At 50.4% G+C, this 23186-nt stretch overlaps 2 non-coding genes and 1 pseudogene across 2 annotated transcripts; all 3 read left to right on the forward strand.

Moving 5' to 3' along the window:
• Positions 1-9001: 9001 nt before the first annotated feature.
• Positions 9002-9183, forward strand: LOC144669134 (U2 spliceosomal RNA). Its single transcript, XR_013573608.1, has one exon. It is a non-coding gene; the product is annotated as a U2 spliceosomal RNA (small nuclear RNA).
• Positions 9184-14531: 5348 nt separating this feature from the next.
• On the forward strand, positions 14532-14710 carry LOC144669080 (U2 spliceosomal RNA; annotated as a pseudogene).
• Positions 14711-20220: 5510 nt separating this feature from the next.
• LOC144669122 (U2 spliceosomal RNA) lies at positions 20221-20404 on the forward strand. The gene has a single exon (XR_013573602.1). It is a non-coding gene; the product is annotated as a U2 spliceosomal RNA (small nuclear RNA).
• Positions 20405-23186: the final 2782 nt, after the last annotated feature.

Consider the following 23186-nt stretch of genomic DNA (forward strand, 5'->3'; position numbering starts at 1 on the left):
GACTTTCTGCCCTGGGGTTTCACCTCAGCATACGTATTGTGCACCTCTTGTGCACACTTCACAAGCTTGCTACTGCCAGGATTACTACTTTTGCTTTACTTTGCAAAGTAAGCTACACTTGACTGATCCTCTGCTCAGTGCTAATTTTGCTGTTTGGATGGCGCTGAATATGCTAAAGTTCATCCAGAGGCATCCAAGTCCATGATATTACCCTCGCTGCTTAAGCAACACTTGGCCATAGGCACATACCTGCTGCATAATCCATTTGGTCAGCATCAGCCCTGATAATTTTTGTGTGTTAAATAAACCAATATCATTAGAGGATGATGGTAATACTCAAAAGTATAGCACGCGTGCAATTTCCCTTGTTCTCCAGTCTGAAGTCGCTGGCCATTAGTGACTGATACTGATAAACATTTTGATTATTATCAATGACTCAGAATCCTTGCATTTGAAGAACACTCTTTTTTTCAATTTGTGTGATTACGTCTAATAATGACCCTGGAACAAATTCCAGGCAGATTCTGTGAATCTGCTTTTACAAGCTCCGCTCCTTCTTCCAATCACAGCACCTCTTGCAGATGGAGAGCTTCAAATGCAAAGGGGAATGAGCTGGTTGAGTGGGTGAACCTGCTGAAAGTAATGTCTGGGAAGAGTGGAATCAGATTAAAGCTTAACTGTTTTTATTGTTAATTCAACAATTTACAGACTTTATTATATCCTTTGGGAGGAAGGGACTTGCCTGAAGGTGGCAGCTCCAAGTTTTACTTCGCAGACTTTTTTTGTACAATTATCACATGAGAGATCTGGATTTTGCTCATCGTGTCCAGAGGTGAAATGAGAACTACCAGAATGTTGACTGAAGCTTTGCACTTTCACACCGATTTTAATTTGGCGGGGAGGTTTTCTTTCCGGGACAGAGATGAGCATTTTAGAAGATGCAGGCAGCAAATCAACTTGCAGATTCACACTGTCGGCATGAAGCTTAAATGACCAAATAGTGTCTATGGGGGAGAATTGTTGATACACGTACCTATAGGTCCTATAGGGTGTAATAGACAGAGATACCTTGATGTCAACTGACCCACAAGTTTCAGTTCCCAGCATGTGCACCTTTTGTATGGAAGCTCAGAGCTGGCAATGTGAATTCATAACTTGCACCTTTTATGGAGCCTGCTATTACATACTGACTCAGCTACAATTAACAATTAATGTTTTCAAAAGCACTTGAAGTCATTAAGCAATTAATTAATTAAGACATTAATTGCGTAAAAAGACAGACAATTAAGCACAGCTTGCTTTTGTGTCTGTCTGGGGGTTGAGTAACTGGAATTTTGATGTTGCTGAAATTGTCTGGAGTTGGATTCCAGACTTTGATTTTTCTTGCATCCCCTCCAAAACTTTCAAGAAAAGGATCATTAAAGGAAATTGCACGATGGTTCAAACCACAATGCAGGTGCTGTAGTGTCCGGACTGTCACATGACCGGCTGCGAGAGAAACACAGCTGGGAAGATGCTGGGTTAACAGCAGTGCAGTAATATTTTAACAGGAGCAATTACAGCACGAAGATATCGGGATTGGGAGGGTCCAAAATAACAGGCAACACTGAATTAACGCAAGAGTTATTTGAATTCATCTCTGAAAACAATACTGTTGTGACTTTCTTAATTCATTGGAGCACTTCTAATGCAGTAACTTTAAACTGGTGCTGAAAACTGACAGGTATGTTGGCTGTATATTTCTGCTCTGTTTCTCTGCAGCATCCTTCCTGCTGCACTAATACTGGTTTCAGGCTAGCTGAGCACTGATCAAACAATCAAACCATTACCAACTGAGGCAGGAGGGGATCTCCTAGAAAAGTTTCAGGTTCTCTTGACATATGAATGATTTCATATTTTGCAATTTACATTAACTAATGACGTGAATGTGTTCAATCCCAAGTACCAATACTTGATAGTAATGCAAAAGGGTTTCACCCTTACAGTAAACAGCTCTTAAACTGCTGTTGGAATTGATTTTTAGTTTCACCCTAGATGAAAGCCAATCCAGTAGATTCCAGATAAATTTTTCCATAAGCCCATTTTCATACTCATAGGTTGCTATATTATTCGATACGTAAACATTGCAAAGAATATGATCGAACCTCTCCAAAATATAGGATTGTGGGAGTGAACAAAGCATTTTGAGAAGCTCTTTGTCAGTATAAAAACTCGTGGTCTTAGATTGACAGGTGGCAATTAAACGGTGGAGTTATAATAGGCCCTGATATCTTGGAATGATTTAATAGTAAAAGACAGCCAAGAGTATAAACCGGTACCCAACACTTTCCCTTTCCATCCTCCTTTTTCACTGTCAGTGGTAAAGTAAGAGCTTTCAGCCCAGAGAGCAATTAGTGCAGAGGGATTACTGTACATTGAAAGACACGGCATGTCTAACCCAAGCAAACACTTTCAATGTTTCCTGTCATCCAGCCAGCAGTGATCTGCAGCTGGATATTATCATCTCCACACAGAATAGAATCATAGAAAGTTTATGGCACAAAGCGGCCACTTGGCCCATTGTGTCTGCTCGGGCTGAAAAACGAGCCACCCAGCCTAATCCCACTTTCCAGCATTTAGTCTGTAACCCTGCAGGTTCCGGCATTTTAAGGTGCATATCCAGACACGCTTTTAAATGAGTGTTTCTGCTTCTACTAATCTTCAAACTTCTTGATCATTCCCCCTACATTTACATCCAAATTATTAGATATACCTCAAAAAGCAGGGGATCTAATACACGTCAACCCACAAATGCAACTATTTATATGGAAGTATTTCTTCTAGAGCGGCTGAGGTGGGATGTGGTCGTGTTTTATGGAGAAGGTGATGGTTGGGACTGAGCACAAAAAGATCAGTTCTATTGATTTGAAATTTTCACTTGAAATAATAAAGTAATAACGAGCATCACTGCGGTCCTGCAGCTGAACCTTGTAGAGTTTAAAGACTTTCCATTCTGGAACTACCTCACTCATTAAAAATTGGTTCCAGTGTCATTATTAGACCTGCATGTTAAGGACTAGCTGACTACACCTTTTGTAGCCTTCATGTGTACTGTGTATGGAAAAGCCTCAAACCATCCTTGTTCCTGTGAAAGGTCTTTGCATTTTGGTGATGTTTCTTTAACAGGATGTGCACAGCAGCTTGACCAGCTCCAGCTCAAAGGATTTTCCCAGCAGTGGCTGCTCTCACTCCAGGCCTTTATCTGTACCTCAGATCAGCAGGAGCTGAATACAAGATTTGTGCCAGCAGGTACAGGCTAGGTTGGGAGTGGACAAAACTGCAGCATTTCAGGTTCTACTTGGAATTTACTCAGATATAAAGAGTCAAATGTTTCTCCTTTAGCAGCCACTACAAAAAGAGTACAGAGCACTGATCTATTACAGAGCATTGTAAACTGTGAGGAGGACAGTATAGAACTTCAAAAGAACATAGACAAGTTGGTAGAGTGGGCAGATAGGTGGCAGATGAAGCTCAATGCGGAGAAGTGTGAGGGGATGCACTTTGGTACAAAGAACATGGAGAGACAATATAAAATAAGGGGTACAATTCTTAAGGACGTGGCGGAGCAGAGGGATCGGGGTGTTTATGTGCATAGGTCATTGAAGGTGGCAGGACAGTGGTGCGAGCAGTTAGTAAAGCATGCAGTATCCTGGGCTTTATTAAGAGGAGCATAGAGTACAAGAGTGGAGAGGTTATGCTGAGCTCACATAAGATGCTATTTAGCCCTCAGCTGGAGTATTGTGTCCAGCTCTGGGCACCACACTATAGAACGGATGTGAACACATTGGAGAGAGTGCAGAAGAGGTTTACAAATATGTCTCCGGGGTAAGAAACTTCAGTTACGAAGATAGATTGGAAACGTTGGGACTGTTCTCCTTGGAGAAGAGAAGGCTAAGAGGAGATTTGATAGAGGTGTTCAAAATCATGAGGGGGCTGGATAGAGTAGATAGGAAGAATCTGTTCCCGCTCTGAAAAGGATCGAGACCGAGAGAGCACAGGTTTAAAGTGATTTACAAAAGAAGCAAACGTGATGTGAGAAAAATCTTTTTCACACAGCGAGTGGTTCGAGTATGGAATGCACTGCCTGGAAGTGTGGTGGAGGCAGGTTCAATCGAGGCATTCAAGAGGATTATCACTAGATGATTATTTGAATAGAAACAATGTGCAAGGGTAAGGGGAAAAGGGAGGAGAATGGTGCTAAGTCATAATGCTCATTCGGAGAGCTGGTGTAAATATGATGGGCCAAATGGTCTCCTTCTGAACCCTAACAATTCTGTGATTCTGTGACATTATCTGATTGGTTTTCCTTGTGGGAACTTTTATGTTTTTCATTCTAATGGTTCAGTTTCTGCTGTGTTTCTCAACCAAGAGGCAATCATTTCTATTCCTGCTCGCTACTGGATGGTGCAAAATACTTCAATCAATTAAATATTTTTGAAGTGCTGATATCTGTTGTGATGCTGGAAATGTGTCAGTTAATTTACTCACAGCAAAGTCCCACATACAGAAATGACATCATGACAAATAATGTTTTCAGTAATGTTGGTTGAAGGAGAAATATTGGCCAGGAGACCAGGGAGAATTCGGCCACTCTTTCTTGAATAGTGCCATGGAATATTTTGCATCCAGTTATGATGTTAGCTGGAATATCTGCTCAATTCTCTGGGGTGATACTAGATCTCACACAACCCTCTTCCCACAGAAAAACAGCAGTTTAGAGGTCTACTAATGGAAGTCAAATTACTTTTGGTTATTTTAATGGACTATCTCTTTAAATCTATGAGCAGTGGGCAGCCCAGCTCCACAAGCTTTTCACACACAATCTGGAAACAGGCTTTTTATTGGGGTGTGGGGAGCTGTGTAGCTGTTGGGATGAGGCTCTTTGTCAGAACACAGTACTCTCCAAACAAAGGGTCAAAGGGACTCGAAATGTTAGCTGTGTTTCTCTCTCCACAGATGCTGCTGGACCTGCTGAGCTTTTCCAGCATTTTTTGTTCTTGTTTCAGATTTCTATCTGCATCCAGCATCCATCAGCAGTATTTTGCATTTACTCTCTGATCAAATCATGAGTTGTCTGCAATTTTCCGTTTGAATGTCAGACCTGATCTGCAGGGTGTCTTTGTTTTCAATGTGTCTCACTTCTCACTTCCTTGCATGTCTGACCTATCCACATGTTCTTTGTTTTGCTAATGTCTTTAATTTCTTCAATGCTTCTTTCCATTGTTTCCATCTCACTCAACAATGCAGCAGTTTACATCACAGAAACGAGCTGAGATAATTTCACTTTGGGTACAATCGGGAAATTGCACGGGAAGAACACTTGAAATTGTGCAGGTTAGGTTAGGCTTCTGGCCACCAATTCATTTGGAAAATCATGAATGCAAAATCTCCCTGAACCAACGCAACAAGGCAGAATAATAAAAAGTAACTTTATTTTCTCTGTATTCCTTGATGCATTTGAATGGTAGGTGACAGATAATGTTTCAGTGATATATCTGAAACTGGTTTATTGTAATAAAATGAGAATTTGTAATCTGGGTGACCAGTTGTCCCTGAGTAAGCTGATTTAAAATGGCAGAAAAAAAATTATACTGAACCACTTAATTGTTTCATTGGGACACATCAGTAAGTTTCTTATTAAATTAAACAATTCTGATGCGACAAAAACTTTTAAAACATGCCGATGTCCACTACATGCTTTAACCTGGTCTTGCAGGGTATAGCAGAATGGTGCAACTCCCCTGTTTACGATGAGCAGATGTAACAGTCAACAGAACAATGTTTTTACAGCTGCCTGACCATGCTTTACATTTCTTCTGAAACTGCTCCTCATTAAGAGTTGCTTTTCTCACCTTCAATGTGCCATTTACATGTGGGTATTTGCGCTGAAGTTCAGCTCAGGGCCTTGCAATTTTTCTCCTGTGCAGCTAGGCCAGACACTGCCCCCTGTTGGATTTCTGTGCAACTGCAGGCACAACCACACTAAGGCAGTTGTCCACGTTAGAAAATAGGGTGACAGCACCTGTACCCCGCTTCACCCTGTTGGCTGCAGTTTCTTTTGCCTGTGCCAGCCTTCCTATCCTTTGTGCTGTACTCTCCTTCCCTTCACTTTCCTCAGCACAGCCTTAGCGAACCCAAGACCACGGCTCATTCTTCTAAACTCCAGAAAATATTGGCCACTCCATTCAATCTTTACTGAACCATTGTTGCATCCCTACTATGGAAAATATATCCTTCATTTGGTGAGGAGACCAAAACAATGGTACACAATACTCTGGGTATGATCTCGCCAAAGCTCCGTTTGTTGCAGCAAGAATTCATGTAAACACAAATAAGGATCCTCGGCTTTATAAATTGAGGCGTGGAGTCCAAAGGGAAGGAAGTTATGCCAAACCGTTATGATACACTGGTTAGGCTACAGCTGAAGGAACAGGAAGTGACGGAAGGTAAGAAATGCTTTATCTGATTGTGCTGTGCAGCAACACAAAGGTTGACAATTCTTCAGGTGTGAACCCTGGTGAGCACCACTGATCTTTTCCAACTATTAAACCACTGTCCAATAGCACAGAGTGAAATGTGCTCCTGTTACATTTTCCTGAAACTGAAGTCGGTTAAACACAGCAGCCCATGTTGAGCAATGTACATTGAGTTTGGCTGCTGGGTAGTGATGCAGCAATGATGTCATTAGCACAGTGACCTAAGACGCCCCAATGCTCAGGCCCAAGAATCCAGGCCCAAGTGTCACTCCGTGCTGAGATTCTACCTCTTCCCGGTGTTGGGAAGAATGGATATGGCTATGTTACCAGAGAACGCTCCATTCAGTTGGAACCTGCTGTATCACCTATCCCTTGTGGAACAGTTTATGCAGAAAAACCTGTTGACCACAAGTCCATCAGGCAGTGGGCTGCACATATTGTAATGTGGTCCTGCGGGAAAAGGAGATAGTGAATGCTGTCGGGTGGTTTCCTGAGCTGACTGTCAAAGTAATTTGGAAGAATGCCTCATCACCAAAACTTTCAAATTAGCATTAGGATGTAGCTTGGCTGATAGTGACAAAGGCCCTCCCCATCATGTGCATGACGGGTGTGGACACCTGCCTCATCAGCTTGGATCAGGAGAAGGCCTTTGACAGAATATCGCACACCTACATGGGGGATGTGCTCTCCAAAATGGGCTTTGGGGAGGGAATTCGAAATTGGATCCAACTGCTCTACACTAACATCAGTAGCGCAGTCTCAATCAATGGGTGGGAAACAGATAGCTTTCCGATTAAATCTGGAGTCAGGCAGGGCTGCCCTCTCTCGCCTGTCCTTTTCGTGTGCTGCATAGAACCCTTTGCCGAGTCCATCAGGAAGGATCCGGGCATAAGAGGAGTGACGATCCCAGGCAGTGGAGGCACTCAGGTAAAAGCCTCCCTGTACATGGACGACGTCGCCGTCTTCTGCTCGGATCCGCTGTCGGTGCGCAGACTGATGCACGTCTGCGACCAGTTCGAACTGGCCTCGGGAGCCAAGGTAAATCGTGGGAAGAGCGAGGCCATGTTCTTTGGGAACTGGGCTGACCGATCCTTTGTCCCCTTCACTGTCAGGGCTGACGGCCTGAAGGTGCTGGGGATATGGTTCGGAGGGACCGGGGCATGCGTTAGAAACTGGAAGGAGCGAGTGGCTATGGTGAAAAGGAAACTGGGCATGTGGGAGCGACGCTCCCTCTCCATTGCGGGTAAGAACCTGGTCATCAGGTGTGAGGTACTCTCGCTGTTGCTGTACGTGGCGCAGGTCTGGCCCATTCCACACTCCTGCGCGATGGCGATCACTCGAGCCATCTTCCGCTTTATCTGGAGGTCGAAAATGGATCGTGTCTGCAGGGACGCGATGTACAAGCCTCTAGATAAAGGGGGAAAAAACGTGCCCAACATCGCCCTCATACTGATGGCCACCTTTGTGTGTGGCTGCATCAAGCGGTGCGTAGACCCTCAGTACGCAAACACCAAGTGTCACTACGTGCTGAGGTTCTACCTGTCCCCGGTGTTGCGAAGGATGGGTCTGGCCACGCTGCCGCGGAACGCTCCAAGTAGTTGGACCGTGCCGTACCACCTGTCCCTGGTGGAAAAATTTATGCAGAAAAACACCTTTGACCACAAGTCCATCAGGCAGTGGTCAGCACGTAACGTCCTAGAGGCCCTGAGGGATAAGGAGAGGGTGGACCCTGTGGGATGGTTCCCCGAGCAGACTGTCAAAGTCATTTGGCAGAATGCCTCATCGCCAGAACTTTCCAACAAGCACCAAGACGTAGCTTGGCTGGTGGTGAGAAAGGCCCTCCCCGTCAGATCCTTCCTACACGCCAGGAGTCTCACCCCCTCTGCACGTTGCCCTCGAGGTGGCTGTGGTGGGGAAGAGACCGTTGTTCACCTCCTTGTGGATTGTGCCTTTGCAAAGAAAGTCTGGAGAGAGATGCAGTGGTTGCTGTCGAGGTTCATCCCGAGCAGTTCTGTGACACAGGACTCTGTGCTCTACGGGCTGTTCCCAGGGACACACGCCGAGACAAACATCGACTGCAGCTGGAGGATCATCAACTCGGTGAAAGAGGCGCTTTGGTCTGCCCGAAACTTGTTGGTCTTCCAGCACAAAGAGTTGTCCCCGACCGATTGTTGCGGACTGGCACAATCCAAAGTCCAGGACTACGTGCTGAGGGACGCACTAAAGCTTGGGGCAGCTGCCGCAAAGGCGCAATGGGGAAGGGTCGCTGTCTAAGACCTTTCTACCACAGCGCACCGAGAGACTGGGAACTGTTTAGAGCCCCTCGGGCTGTACAGATCAAAATGAAAGGCTGTAAATGATTGTAATATTGTTTGTACTGATGCACCTGGTGATACATTTTGTAAAAGTTTAAGCTGGATTGTACCCTTGTAATGTTGTTTTTGAAATGGTTTTGAATGTGATTGAAGATTTTTTATGAATAAAGTATATTTTTACAAAAAAAAAAAAAAAAAAATCTGTTCTTATCAGTTTAATATCTGATACGTCCCTTATCTGGGGACCATATATTAAATTGATTTTTGGAGCAGGGAGATGGAATAGGGGCTTGCTCCGTCCACTCCACGCATCGACCTGGTATTGCAGTATCTCTGGGAATGGTGCACCACCCCTTTCCAGGGGATTTTCAATGCTAAAAATAGTTTTCTTACAAACATCTGCTTTCTTTACTTTTCAACATGCACATCTTTCAAAACACAACTTTCTTTCTTTCTCATTGCTTCTCGGCCTTTTGGCTAAGATCAAGTGTAGTGTTGCAGGGGCGACACCATGGTCCTGCCAAGGCAAGGTCGGGATGGAAGGCCGATAACCAATCGCAATCCAAATCCATACCGTGGATTACCTATCACCGTCCGAGTCACGGTGAACCACAGCGAAGGAGGATCACCTATGGATCGGGGCTTCTTCACCAGGAGGATCCTGTTGAAGGCGTGCGGCTTCCAAGCTACGGAGATCTTCACCCTGCACGACTCCCGCAAAGGGGGTTATTTTGACGTCACGTTCAAGCGGGTGGCAGACTGCGTCCGGCTCCTGAGGGTGTTCGAGGAGAAGAGAGACCTGCCGGAGATGAAGATCCTGACGGCGGAGCCGCACTTCTCTCTGCCGTTGCAACGGGAACGTGAGGTGATGGTGCATGTGTACAACCCCTTCGTCCCTGTCGCCGACGTGGTCACCTTCCTCACCAGGTACTTCGATAAGGTGGGGAGCGGCACCGAGATTCGAGACGACTTGGGGATCTGGACAGGCAAACGCCTGTTTAAGGTCACGCTAAAGACCGATGGTAAGGGAGCCATTTTCCACCCTCCCTCCAGTTTCGCTATCGGGGGAAACCGGGGCTACCTGGTCTACGCTGGGCAACCCAAGCATTGTCGCTCATGCGGCAAGGCTGGTCATGTGGCGGCCAACTGCAGCGCCTCCCTCTGCAAGATCTGCAAACAGGAAGGGCACCAGACAAAAGACTGCAAACAGGCCAAGTGCTGCAACCTGTGTGGCGAGGCAAGTCACCTCTACAGGACCTGCCCCAAACGCTGCCGTACTTACGCACAGGCAGCCAAAGCCGACCAGGGGGAAGCAGAAGAAAGGTTCCGTGTCACTCCAACCACCAAGGCCCCCAGGGAGCTCAACGGGACAAAGGGGGACACAGAGAGAGACAAGGTGGAGAAAGAGATTGAGGCAACATAGAGCCAATCAGCAGCACTACCCCCTGAACCTCCCAGTCCTCAGGACAGCGAATCAATGGAGGAGGAGGCAGCAGTGGAAAAGCAGCAGGGGGAGTGGCGGACGGTGAAGAAGAAGAAAAGTAAGAGGGAGCGAAGAAGAAGCAAAGGCGTTTCCCAGAGAAGCGGCAAGAGGCGTCTCCCATCCGACACGGATGACAAGGGCAGCAGCTCTTCGGATGATGAAGTGCCAGAGCGGCACCGACAGAAGAGGCGGCAAAGCTCCAGGGCGTTGGAGGACGAGACACCCGAGCTCCAGAAAATTGGAGACAACAAGGAGACCAGCGCACCCCAACTTTGCCTGCAACCTGAGGAGGCCAGTGCACCACAGCCCCTGGAATCTGGGAGCAGTGAGGCAATCATCGCACCCCAGCTCCAGGAAGCCGGGAACAGCAACACCCCAGAGGGGGTGAGTTTTGGAGAAGCTTCTCCAGCAAAGGTCATCTCAAAACCCGCTCTCTACGTGAACCTCCAGATGCCACTGGAGCAGAACACAGCCAAGGAGATCTACCTCAGCCCATCCAAAGTGAAGGAATTTGAGCTCACTACGGGTATGAAGGAGCAGACTAAAGGTCTGGGACTCTCAGAGACAGTGGGTTTGGTAGGAGAATAAATGCTTGAAAATGGGTTTAAAGATTGTATCCATAAATGTGCGTAGCATTAAATCTACTACGCGATGTGTTGCGAACTTGGACTACCTAGCCAAGGTCAAAGCTGACCTGTTGTTTCTGCAGGAGTGTGCGATACCGCACCTCAGCTCCTACAGGCAATGGTCACGATGGTGGTCCCACGGGCAATCGATCTGGTCGGGCGGAAACGACTCTCGTTCCTCCGGCCTGGGTATTCTGCTGCGGGGAGGCAACTTCACCGTCTCCGAGGTCAAGGAGGTGGTGGGCGGGCGACTCCTGGTAGCAGACGTAATGTACAAGAACGCTCCACTCCGGTTAATTAACGTGTATGGCCCGGCACAAGGGGCTGAGCGGCTGGAGGTTTTTCAGCAGCTCCCACTGCTGCTGGCGACCTCCAGGCCGGTCATTCTGGGCGGGGACTTCAACTGCATCATCGATGCGGCTGGACGATCCGGCAGGGCCGGAAGCAGATTGGACGCTACGTCCAGATCCCTGATGGAAACAGTTAAGGATGCCAAGCTGCACGACGTCTTCAGCAACCCTGCAGACGGAGCGCAGCGTAGATACACCTGGTCGCGGCCAGACGGGTCCATTCGTTCCAGGATAGACTTCCTGTTTGTGTCCCGTGCATTCACAGTCAGATCCACCGAGGTCAAGCCGGTGTTCTTCTCTGACCACTGCCTCCTACTGGCGGACTGCCACTTGGAGCAGGACCTGAAGGTGGGCAGGGGGGCATGGAAGCTAAATGTGCAACTGCTGACCCCAGAGAACATTGAGGAGCTCAAGAGGGATTACAAAGGTTGGAGAACCGTGAAACCCCTCTTTGAGTCCCTGACACACTGGTGGGAAGTGATCAAGGGAAGCATCAAGAGGTTTTTCATCCGCAAAGGCACCCAGAAAGCTAGAAAGGAACAGAGGGAAATGTCCCGACTCCAGGAAAAGATGCAGAATCTGCTCCGGCTGCAGTCGATGGGGGTGGATGTCAAGGAGGAGCTCCAAGAGGTGAAGGGCCAGCAAGCCTCGCACTTTGCCTCGGAGGCCTCCAAGATCATCTTCCGTTCCAGAGTCCGCTCCGTGGAGCAGGATGAGACGTGCTCACGTTTCTTCTTCCAAAAGGTACACAGAGAGCGCTCTGTGATCAGCAGCCTGAAGGAAGAAGACGGCTCAGTAAAGTCATCACGGTCCGACATTCTGAGGATCAGCAAATCCTTTTATGCCGGACTGTATGACGTGAAGCCCACGGACAGCACGGCCTCCCAGTCCTTCCTGTCCTCTATCACGGAGGTCTTAGACCACAGTACGCGGGAGAGCCTAGACAAACCGCTAACTCCTGACGAACTGACTAAGGCCCTCGAGTCCTTCGAGAAGAGTAAAACCCCCGGAAGCGACGGCCTGCCGGCGGAGTTGTATTCGGCTCTGTGGGACTTGATCGGCCCAGACCTGCTAGAAGTGTACGAGAGTATGCTCCTGGCCGGCAGCATGTCAGAATCCATGAGGAAAGGCATCATCACCCTCATTTACAAGCACAAGGGGGAAAGGGAGGAAATTAGAAATTGGCGACCCATTTCACTGTTGAATGTGGACTATAAGATTCTGTCCAAGGTCATCGCCAACCGGGTCAAATCCGCTCTGGAATTGGTGATTCACCCTGACCAGACCTGCTCTGTGCCAGGCAGGAAGATCTCTGACAGCCTGGCGCTGCTCAGGGATACGATTGCCTATGTACAGGACAGGGGTGTGGATACCTGCCTCATCAGCTTGGATCAGGAGAAGGCCTTTGACAGAATATCGCACACCTACATGGGGGATGTGCTCTCCAAAATGGGCTTTGGGGAGGGAATTCGAAATTGGATCCAACTGCTCTACACTAACATCAGTAGCGCAGTCTCAATCAATGGGTGGGAAACAGATAGCTTTCCGATTAAATCTGGAGTCAGGCAGGGCTGTCCTCTCTCGCCTGTCCTTTTTGTGTGCTGCATAGAACCCTTTGCCGAGTCCATCAGGAAGGATCCGGGCATAAGAGGAGTGACGATCCCAGGCAGTGGAGGCACTCAGGTAAAAGCCTCCCTGTACATGGACGACGTCGCCGTCTTCTGCTCGGATCCGCTGTCGGTGCGCAGACTGATGCACGTCTGCGACCAGTTCGAACTGGCCTCGGGAGCCAAGGTAAATCGTGGGAAGAGCGAGGCCATGTTCTTTGGGAACTGGGCTGACCGATCCTTTGTCCCCTTCACTGTCAGGGCTGACGGCCTGAAGGTGCTGGGGATATGGTTCGGAGGGACCGGGGCATGCGTTAGAAACTGGAAGGAGCGAGTGGCTATGGTGAAAAGGAAACTGGGCATGTGGGAGCGACGCTCCCTCTCCATTGCGGGTAAGAACCTGGTCATCAGGTGTGAGGTACTCTCGCTGTTGCTGTACGTGGCGCAGGTCTGGCCCATTCCACACTCCTGCGCGATGGCGATCACTCGAGCCATCTTCCGCTTTATCTGGAGGTCGAAAATGGATCGTGTCTGCAGGGACGCGATGTACAAGCCTCTAGATAAAGGGGGAAAAAACGTGCCCAACATCGCCCACATACTGATGGCCACCTTTGTGTGTGGCTGCATCAAGCGGTGCGTAGACCCTCAGTACGCAAACACCAAGTGTCACTACGTGCTGAGGTTCTACCTGTCCCCGGTGTTGCGAAGGATGGTTCTGGCCACGCTGCCGCGGAACGCTCCAAGTAGTTGGACCGTGCCGTACCACCTGTCCCTGGTGGAAAAATTTATGCAGAAAAACACCTTTGACCACAAGTCCATCAGGCAGTGGTCAGCACGTAACGTCCTAGAGGCCCTGAGGGAAAAGGAGAGGGTGGACCCTGTGGGATGGTTCCCCGAGCAGACTGTCAAAGTCATTTGGCAGAATGCCTCATCGCCAGAACTTTCCAACAAGCACCAAGACGTAGCTTGGCTGGTGGTGAGAAAGGCCCTCCCCGTCAGATCCTTCCTACACGCCAGGAGTCTCACCCCCTCTGCACGTTGCCCTCGAGGTGGCTGTGGTGGGGAAGAGACCGTTGTTCACCTCCTTGTGGATTGTGCCTTTGCAAAGAAAGTCTGGAGAGAGATGCAGTGGTTGCTGTCGAGGTTCATCCCGAGCAGTTCTGTGACACAGGACTCTGTGCTCTACGGGCTGTTCCCAGGGACACACACCGAGACAAACATCAACTGCAGCTGGAGGATCATCAACTCGGTGAAAGACGCGCTTTGGTCTGCCCGAAACTTGTTGGTCTTCCAGCACAAAGAGTTGTCCCCGACCGATTGTTGCGGACTGGCACAATCCAAAGTCCAGGACTACGTGCTGAGGGACGCACTAAAGCTTGGGGCAGCTGCCGCAAAGGCGCAATGGGGAAGGGTCGCTGTCTAAGACCTTTCTACCACAGCGCACCGAGAGACTGGGAACTGTTTAGAGCCCCTCGGGCTATACAGATCAAAATGAAAGGCTGTAAATGATTGTAATATTGTTTGTACTGATGCACCTGGTGATACATTTTGTAAAAGTTTAACCTGGATTGTACCCTTGTAATGTTGTTTTTGAAATGGCTTTGAATGTGATTGAAGATTTTTTATGAATAAAGTATATTTTTACAAAAAAAAAAAAAAAATCTGTTCTTATCAGTTTAATATCTGATACGTCCCTTATCTGGGGACCATATATTAAATTGATTTTTGGAGCAGGGAGATGGAATAGGGGCTTGCTCCGTCCACTCCACGCATCGACCCGGTATTGCAGTATCTCTGGGAATGGTGCACCACCCCTTTCCAGGGGATTTTCAATGCTAAAAATAGTTTTCTTACAAACATCTGCTTTCTTTACTTTTCAACATGCACATCTTTCAAAACACAACTTTCTTTCTTTCTCATCGCTTCTCGGCCTTTTGGCTAACATCAAGTGTTGCAGGGGCGACACCATGGTCCTGCCAAGGCAAGGTCGGGATGGAAGGCCAATAACCAATCGCAATCCAAATCCATACCGTGGGCTACCTATCACCGTCCGAGTCACGGTGAACCACAGCGAAGGAGGATCTCCTATGGATCGGGGCTTCTTCACCAGGAGGATCCTGTTGAAGGCGTGCGCCTTCCAAGCTACGGAGATCTTCACCCTGCACGACTCCCGCAAAGGCGGTTATTTTGACGTGACGTTCAAGCGGGTGGCAGACTGCGTCCGGCTCCTGAGGGTGTTCGAGGAGAAGAGAGACCTGCCGGAGATGAAGATCCTGACGGCGGAGCCGCACTTTTCTCTGCCGTTGCAACGGGAACGTGAGGTGATGGTGCACGTGTACAACCCCTTCGTCCCTGTCGCCGACGTGGTCACCTTCCTCACCAGGTACTTCGATAAGGTGGGGAGCGGCACCGAGATTCGAGACGACTTGGGGATCTGGACAGGCAAACGCCTGTTTAAGGTCACGCTAAAGACCGATGGTAAGGGAGCCATTTTCCACCCTCCCTCCATTTTCGCTATCGGGGGAAACCGGGGCTACCTGGTCTACGCTGGGCAACCCAAGCATTGTCGCTCATGCGGCAAGGCTGGCCATGTGGCGGCCAAGTGCAGCGCCTCCCTCTGCAAGATCTGCAAACAGGAAGGGCACCAGACAAAAGACTGCAAACAGGCCAAGTGCTGCAACCTGTGTGGCGAGGCAAGTCACCTCTACAGGACCTGCCCCAAACGCTGCCGTACTTACGCACAGGCAGCCAAAGCCGACCAGGGGGAAGCAGAAGAAAGGTTTCGTGTCACTCCAACCACCAAGGCCCCCAGGGAGCTCAATGGAACAAAGGAGGACACAGAGAGAGACAAGGTGGAGAAAGAGATTGAGGCAACAGAGAGCCAACCAACAGCACTACCCCCTGAACCTCCCAGTCCTCAGGACAGCGAATCAATGGAGGAGGAGGCAGCAGTGGAAAAGCAGCAGGGGGAGTGGCGGACGGTGACGAACAAGAACAAGAAAAGTAAGAGGGAGCGAAGAAGAAGCAAAGGCGTTTCCCAGAGAAGCGGCAAGAGGCGTCTCCCATCCGACACGGATGACAAGGGCAGCAGCTCTTCGGATGATGAAGTGCCAGGGCGGCACCGACAGAAGAGGCAGCAAAGCTCCAGGGCGTTGGAGGACGAGACACCCGAGCTCCAGGGAATTGGAGACAACGAGGAGACCAGCGCACCCCAACTTTGCCTGCAACCTGAGGAGGCCAGTGCACCACAGCCCCTGGAATCTGGGAGCAGTGAGGCAACCATCGCACCCCAGCTCCAGGAAGCCGGGAACAGCAACACCCCAGAGGGGGTGAGTTTTGGAGAAGCTTCTCCAGCAAAGGTCATCTCAAAACCCACTCTCTACGAGAACCTCCAGATGCCACTGGAGCAGAACACGGCCAAGGAGATCTACCTCAGCCCATCCAAAGTGAAGGAATTTGAGCTCACTACGGGTATGAAGGAGCAGACTAAAGGTCTGGGACTCTCAGAGACAGTGGGTTTGGTAGGAGAATAAATGCTTGAAAATGGGTTTAAAGATCGTATCCATAAATGTGCGTAGCATTAAATCTACTACGCGATGTGTTGCGACCTTGGACTACCTAGCCAAGGTCAAAGCTGACCTGTTGTTTCTGCAGGAGTGTGCGATACCGCACCTCAGCTCCTACAGGCAATGGTCACGATGGTGGTCCCAAGGGCCATCGATCTGGTCGGGCGGAAACGACTCTCGTTCCTCCGGCCTGGGTATTCTGCTGCGGGGAGGCAACTACACCGTCTCCGAGGTTAAGGAGGTGGTGGGCGGGCGCCTCCTCGTAGCAGACGTAATGTACAAGAACGCTCCACTCCGGTTAATTAACGTGTACGGCCCGGCACAAGGGGCTGAGCGGCTGGAGGTTTTTCAGCAGCTCCCACTGCTGCTGGCGACCTCCAGGCCGGTCATTCTGGGCGGGGACTTCAACTGCATCATCGATGCGGCTGGACGATCCGGCAGGGCCGGAAGCAGATTGGACGCTACGTCCAGATCCCTGATGGAAACAGTTAAGGATGCCAAGCTGCACGACGTCTTCAGCAACCCTGCAGACGGAGCGCAGCGTAGATACACCTGGTCGCGGCCAGACGGGTCCATTCGTTCCAGGATAGACTTCCTGTTTGTGTCCCGTGCATTCACAGTCAGATCCACCGAGGTCAAGCCGGTGTTCTTCTCTGACCACTGCCTCCTACTGGTGGACTGCCACTTGGAGGAAGACCTGAGGGTGGGCAGGGGGGCATGGAAGCTAAATGTGCAACTGCTGACCCCAGAGAACATTGAGGAGCTCAAGAGGGATTACAAAGGTTGGAGAACCGTGAAACCCCTCTTTGAGTCCCTGACACACTGGTGGGAAGTGATCAAGGGAAGCATCAAGAGGTTCTTCATCCTCAAAGGCACCCAGAAAGCTAGAAAGGAACAGAGGGAAATGTCCCGACTCCAGAAAAAGATGCAGAATCTGCTCCGGCTGCAGTCGTTGGGGGTCGATGTCAAGGAGGAGCTCCAAGAGGTGAAGGGCCAGCAAGCCTCGCACTTTGCCTCGGAGGCCTCCAAGATCATCTTCCGTTCCAGGGTCCGCTCCGTGGATCAGGATGAGACGTGCTCACGTTTCTTCTTCCAAAAGGTACACAGAGAGCGCTCTGTGATCAGCAGCCTGAAGGAAGAAGACGGCTCAGTAAAGTCATCACGGTCCGACATTCTGAGGATCAGCAAATCCTTTTATGCCGGACTGTATGACGTGAAGCCCACGGACAGCACGGCCTCCCAGTCCTTCCTGTCCTCTATCACGGAGGTCTTAGACCACAGTACGCGGGAGAGCCTAGACAAACCGCTAACTCCTGACGAACTGACTAAGGCCCTCGAGTCCTTCGAGAAGAGTAAAACCCCCGGAAGCGACGGCCTGCCGGCGGAGTTGTATTCGGCTCTGTGGGACTTGATCGGCCCAGACCTGCTAGAAGTGTACGAGAGTATGCTCCTGGCCGGCAGCATGTCAGAATCCATGAGGAAAGGCATCATCACCCTCATCTACAAGCACAAGGGGGAAAGGGAGGAAATTAGAAATTGGCGACCCATTTCACTGTTGAATGTGGACTATAAGATTCTGTCCAAGGTCATCGCCAACCGGGTCAAATCCGCTCTGGAATTGGTGATTCACCCTGACCAGACCTGCTCTGTGCCAGGCAGGAAGATCTCTGACAGCCTGGCGCTGCTCAGGGATACGATTGCCTATGTACAGGACAGGGGTGTGGATACCTGCCTCATCAGCTTGGATCAGGAGAAGGCCTTTGACAGAATATCGCACACCTACATGGGGGATGTGCTCTCCAAAATGGGCTTTGGGGAGGGAATTCGAAATTGGATCCAACTGCTCTACACTAACATCAGTAGCGCAGTCTCAATCAATGGGTGGGAAACAGATAGCTTTCCGATTAAATCTGGAGTCAGGCAGGGCTGTCCTCTCTCGCCTGTCCTTTTCGTGTGCTGCATAGAACCCTTTGCCGAGTCCATCAGGAAGGATCCGGGCATAAGAGGAGTGACGATCCCAGGCAGTGGAGGCACTCAGGTAAAAGCCTCCCTGTACATGGACGACGTCGCCGTCTTCTGCTCGGATCCGCTGTCGGTGCGCAGACTGATGCACGTCTGCGACCAGTTCGAACTGGCCTCGGGAGCCAAGGTAAATCGTGGGAAGAGCGAGGCCATGTTCTTTGGGAACTGGGCTGACCGATCCTTTGTCCCCTTCACTGTCAGGGCTGACGGCCTGAAGGTGCTGGGGATATGGTTCGGAGGGACCGGGGCATGCGTTAGAAACTGGAAGGAGCGAGTGGCTATGGTGAAAAGGAAACTGGGCATGTGGGAGCGACGCTCCCTCTCCATTGCGGGTAAGAACCTGGTCATCAGGTGTGAGGTACTCTCGCTGTTGCTGTATGTGGCGCAGGTCTGGCCCATTCCACACTCCTGCGCGACGGCGATCACTCGAGCCATCTTCCGCTTTATCTGGAGGTCGAAAATGGATCGTGTCTGCAGGGACGCGATGTACAAGCCTCTAGATAAAGGGGGAAAAAACGTGCCCAACATCGCCCTCATACTGATGGCCACCTTTGTGTGTGGCTGCATCAAGCGGTGCGTACACCCTCAGTACGCAAACACCAAGTGTCACTACGTGCTGAGGTTCTACCTGTCCCCGGTGTTGCGAAGGATGGGTCTGGCCACGCTGCCGCGGAACGCTCCAAGTAGTTGGACCGTGCCCTACCACCTGTCCCTGGTGGAAAAATTTATGCAGAAAAACACCTTTGACCACAAGTCCATCAGGCAGTGGTCAGCACGTAACGTCCTAGAGGCCCTGAGGGAAAAGGAGAGGGTGGACCCTGTGGGATGGTTCCCCGAGCAGACTGTCAAAGTCATTTGGCAGAATGCCTCATCGCCAGAACTTTCCAACAAGCACCAAGACGTAGCTTGGCTGGTGGTGAGAAAGGCCCTCCCCGTCAGATCCTTCCTACACGCCAGGAGTCTCACCCCCTCTGCACGTTGCCCTCGAGGTGGCTGTGGTGGGGAAGAGACCGTTGTTCACCTCCTTGTGGATTGTGCCTTTGCAAAGAAAGTCTGGAGAGAGATGCAGTGGTTGCTGTCGAGGTTCATCCCGAGCAGTTCTGTGACACAGGACTCTGTGCTCTACGGGCTGTTCCCAGGGACACACACCGAGACAAACATCGACTGCAGCTGGAGGATCATCAACTCGGTGAAAGACGCGCTTTGGTCTGCCCGAAACTTGTTGGTCTTCCAGCACAAAGAGTTGTCCCCGACCGATTGTTGCGGACTGGCACAATCCAAAGTCCAGGACTACGTGCTGAGGGACGCACTAAAGCTTGGGGCAGCTGCCGCAAAGGCGCAATGGGGAAGGGTCGCTGTCTAAGACCTTTCTACCACAGCGCACCGAGAGACTGGGAACTGTTTAGAGCCCCTCGGGCTGTACAGATCAAAATGAAAGGCTGTAAATGATTGTAATATTGTTTGTACTGATGCACCTGGTGATACATTTTGTAAAAGTTTAAGCTGTATTGTACCCTTGTAATGTTGTTTTTGAAATGGTTTTGAATGTGATTGAAGATTTTTTATGAATAAAGTATATTTTTACAAAAAAAAAAAAATCTGGTGTCAGCTGTGGCTCAGTTCATAGCACCCTCGCCTTTGAATCAGAGGGTTGTGGGTTCATGTCCCACTCCTGGAAACCAAGAACTGTGATTGTACTCAAAAGAGTTGCAATCTGTGACTGTTGATAACTCGAAAGAGTTTGAACTGTCCATCATGAAGTAACCATCTGTTCTTATCAGTTTAATATCTGATACGTCCCTTATCTGGGGACCATATATTAAATTGATTTTTGGAGCAGGGAGATGGAATAGGGGCTTGCTCCGTCCACTCCACGCATCGACCCGGTATTGCAGTATCTCTGGGAATGGTGCACCACCCCTTTCCAGGGGATTTTCAATGCTAAAAATAGTTTTCTTACAAACATCTGCTTTCTTTACTTTTCAACATGCACATCTTTCAAAACACAACTTTCTTTCTTTCTCATCGCTTCTCGGCCTTTTGGCTAACATCAAGTGTTGCAGGGGCGACACCATGGTCCTGCCAAGGCAAGGTCGGGATGGAAGGCCGATAACCAATCGCAATCCAAATCCATACCGTGGGCTACCTATCACCGTCCGAGTCACGGTGAACCACAGCGAAGGAGGATCACCTATGGATCGGGGCATCTTCACCAGGAGGATCCTGTTGAAGGCGTGCGGCTTCCAAGCTACGGAGATCTTCACCCTGCACGACTCCCGCAAAGGCGGTTATTTTGACGTGACGTTCAAGCGGGTGGCAGACTGCGTCCGGCTCCTGAGGGTGTTCGAGGAGAAGAGAGACCTGCCGGAGATGAAGATCCTTACGGCGGAGCCGCACTTTTCTCTGCCGTTGCAACGGGAACGTGAGGTGATGGTGCATGTGTACAACCCCTTCGTCCCTGTCGCCGACGTGGTCACCTTCCTCACCAGGTACTTCGATAAGGTGGGGAGCGGCACCGAGATTCGAGACGACTTGGGGATCTGGACAGGCAAACGCCTGTTTAAGGTCACGCTAAAGACCGATGGTAAGGGAGCCATTTTCCACCCTCCCTCCAGTTTCGCCATCGGGGGAAACCGGGGCTACCTGGTCTACGCTGGGCAACCCAAGCATTGTCGCTCATGCGGCAAGGCTGGTCATGTGGCGGCCAACTGCAGCGCCTCCCTCTGCAAGATCTGCAAACAGGAAGGGCACCAGACAGAAGACTGCAAACAGGCCAAGTGCTGCAACCTGTGTGGCGAGGCAAGTCACCTCTACAGGACCTGCCCCAAACGCTGCCGTACTTACGCACAGGCAGCCAAAGCCGACCAGGGGGAAGCAGAAGAAATGTTCCGTGTCACTCCAACCACCAAGGCCCCCAGGGAGCTCAACGGGACAAAGGAGGACACAGAGAGAGACAAGGTGGAGAAAGAGATTGAGGCAACAGAGAGCCAATCAACAGCACTACCCCCTGAACCTCCCAGTCCTCAGGACAGCGAATCAATGGAGGAGGAGGCAGCAGTGGAAAAGCAGCAGGGGGAGTGGCGGACGGTGAAGAACAAGAACAAGAAAAGTAAGAGGGAGCGAAGAAGAAGCAAAGGCGTTTCCCAGAGAAGCGGCAAGAGGCGTCTCCCATCCGACACGGACGACAAGGGCAGCAGCTCTTCGGATGATGAAGTGCCAGGGCGGCACCGACAGAAGAGGCGGCAAAGCTCCAGGGCGTTGGAGGACGAGACACCCGAGCTCCAGGAAATTGGAGACAACAATGAGACCAGCGCACCCCAACTTTGCCTGCAACCTGAGGAGGCCAGTGCACCACAGCCCCTGGAATCTGGGAGCAGTGAGGCAATCATCGCACCCCAGCTCCAGGAAGCCGGGAACAGCAACCCCCCAGAGGGGGTGAGTTTTGGAGAAGCTTCTCCAGCAAAGGTCATCTCAAAACCCGCTCTCTACGTGAACCTCCAGATGCCACTGGAGCAGAACACGGCCAAGGAGATCTACCTCAGCCCATCCAAAGTGAAGGAATTTGAGCTCACTACGGGTATGAAGGAGCAGACTAAAGGTCTGGGACTCTCAGAGACAGTGGGTTTGGTAGGAGAATAAATGCTTTAAAATGGGTTTAAAGATTGTATCCATAAATGTGCGTAGCATTAAATCTACTACGCGATGTGTTGCGACCTTGGACTACCTAGCCAAGGTCAAAGCTGACCTGTTGTTTCTGCAGGAGTGTGCGATACCGCACCTCAGCTCCTACAGGCAATGGTCACGATGGTGGTCCCAAGGGCCATCGATCTGGTCGGGCGGAAACGACTCTCGTTCCTCCGGCCTGGGTATTCTGCTGCGGGGAGGCAACTTCACCGTCTCCGAGGTTAAGGAGGTGGTGGGCGGGCGCCTCCTCGTAGCAGACGTAATGTACAAGAACGCTCCACTCCGGTTAATTAACGTGTATGGCCCGGCACAAGGGGCTGAGCGGCTGGAGGTTTTTCAGCAGCTCCCACTGCTGCTGGCGACCTCCAGGCCGGTCACTCTGGGCGGGGACTTCAACTGCATCATCGATGCGGCTGGACGATCCGGCAGGGCCGGAAGCAGATTGGACGCTACGTCCAGATCCCTGATGGAAACAGTTAAGGATGCCAAGCTGCACGACGTCTTCAGCAACCCTGCAGACGGAGCGCAGCGTAGATACACCTGGTCGCGGCCAGACGGGTCCATTCGTTCCAGGATAGACTTCCTGTTTGTGTCCCGTGCATTCACAGTCAGATCCACCGAGGTCAAGCCGGTGTTCTTCTCTGACCACTGCCTCCTACTGGCGGACTGCCACTTGGAGGAAGACCTGAGGGTGGGCAGGGGGGCATGGAAGCTAAATGTGCAACTGCTGACCCCAGAGAACATTGAGGAGCTCAAGAGGGATTACAAAGGTTGGAGAACCGTGAAACCCCTCTTTGAGTCCCTGACACACTGGTGGGAAGTGATCAAGGGAAGCATCAAGAGGTTTTTCATCCGCAAAGGCACCCAGAAAGCTAGAAAGGAACAGAGGGAAATGTCCCGACTCCAGGAAAAGATGCAGAATCTGCTCCGGCTGCAGTCGATGGGGGTGGATGTCAAGGAGGAGCTCCAAGAGGTGAAGGGCCAGCAAGCCTCGCACTTTGCCTCGGAGGCCTCCAAG

This window comes from Cetorhinus maximus, chromosome 28 (assembly GCF_964194155.1).
Source record: "Cetorhinus maximus chromosome 28, sCetMax3.hap1.1, whole genome shotgun sequence".
In the NCBI taxonomy this organism is placed as follows: domain Eukaryota; kingdom Metazoa; phylum Chordata; class Chondrichthyes; order Lamniformes; family Cetorhinidae; genus Cetorhinus; species Cetorhinus maximus.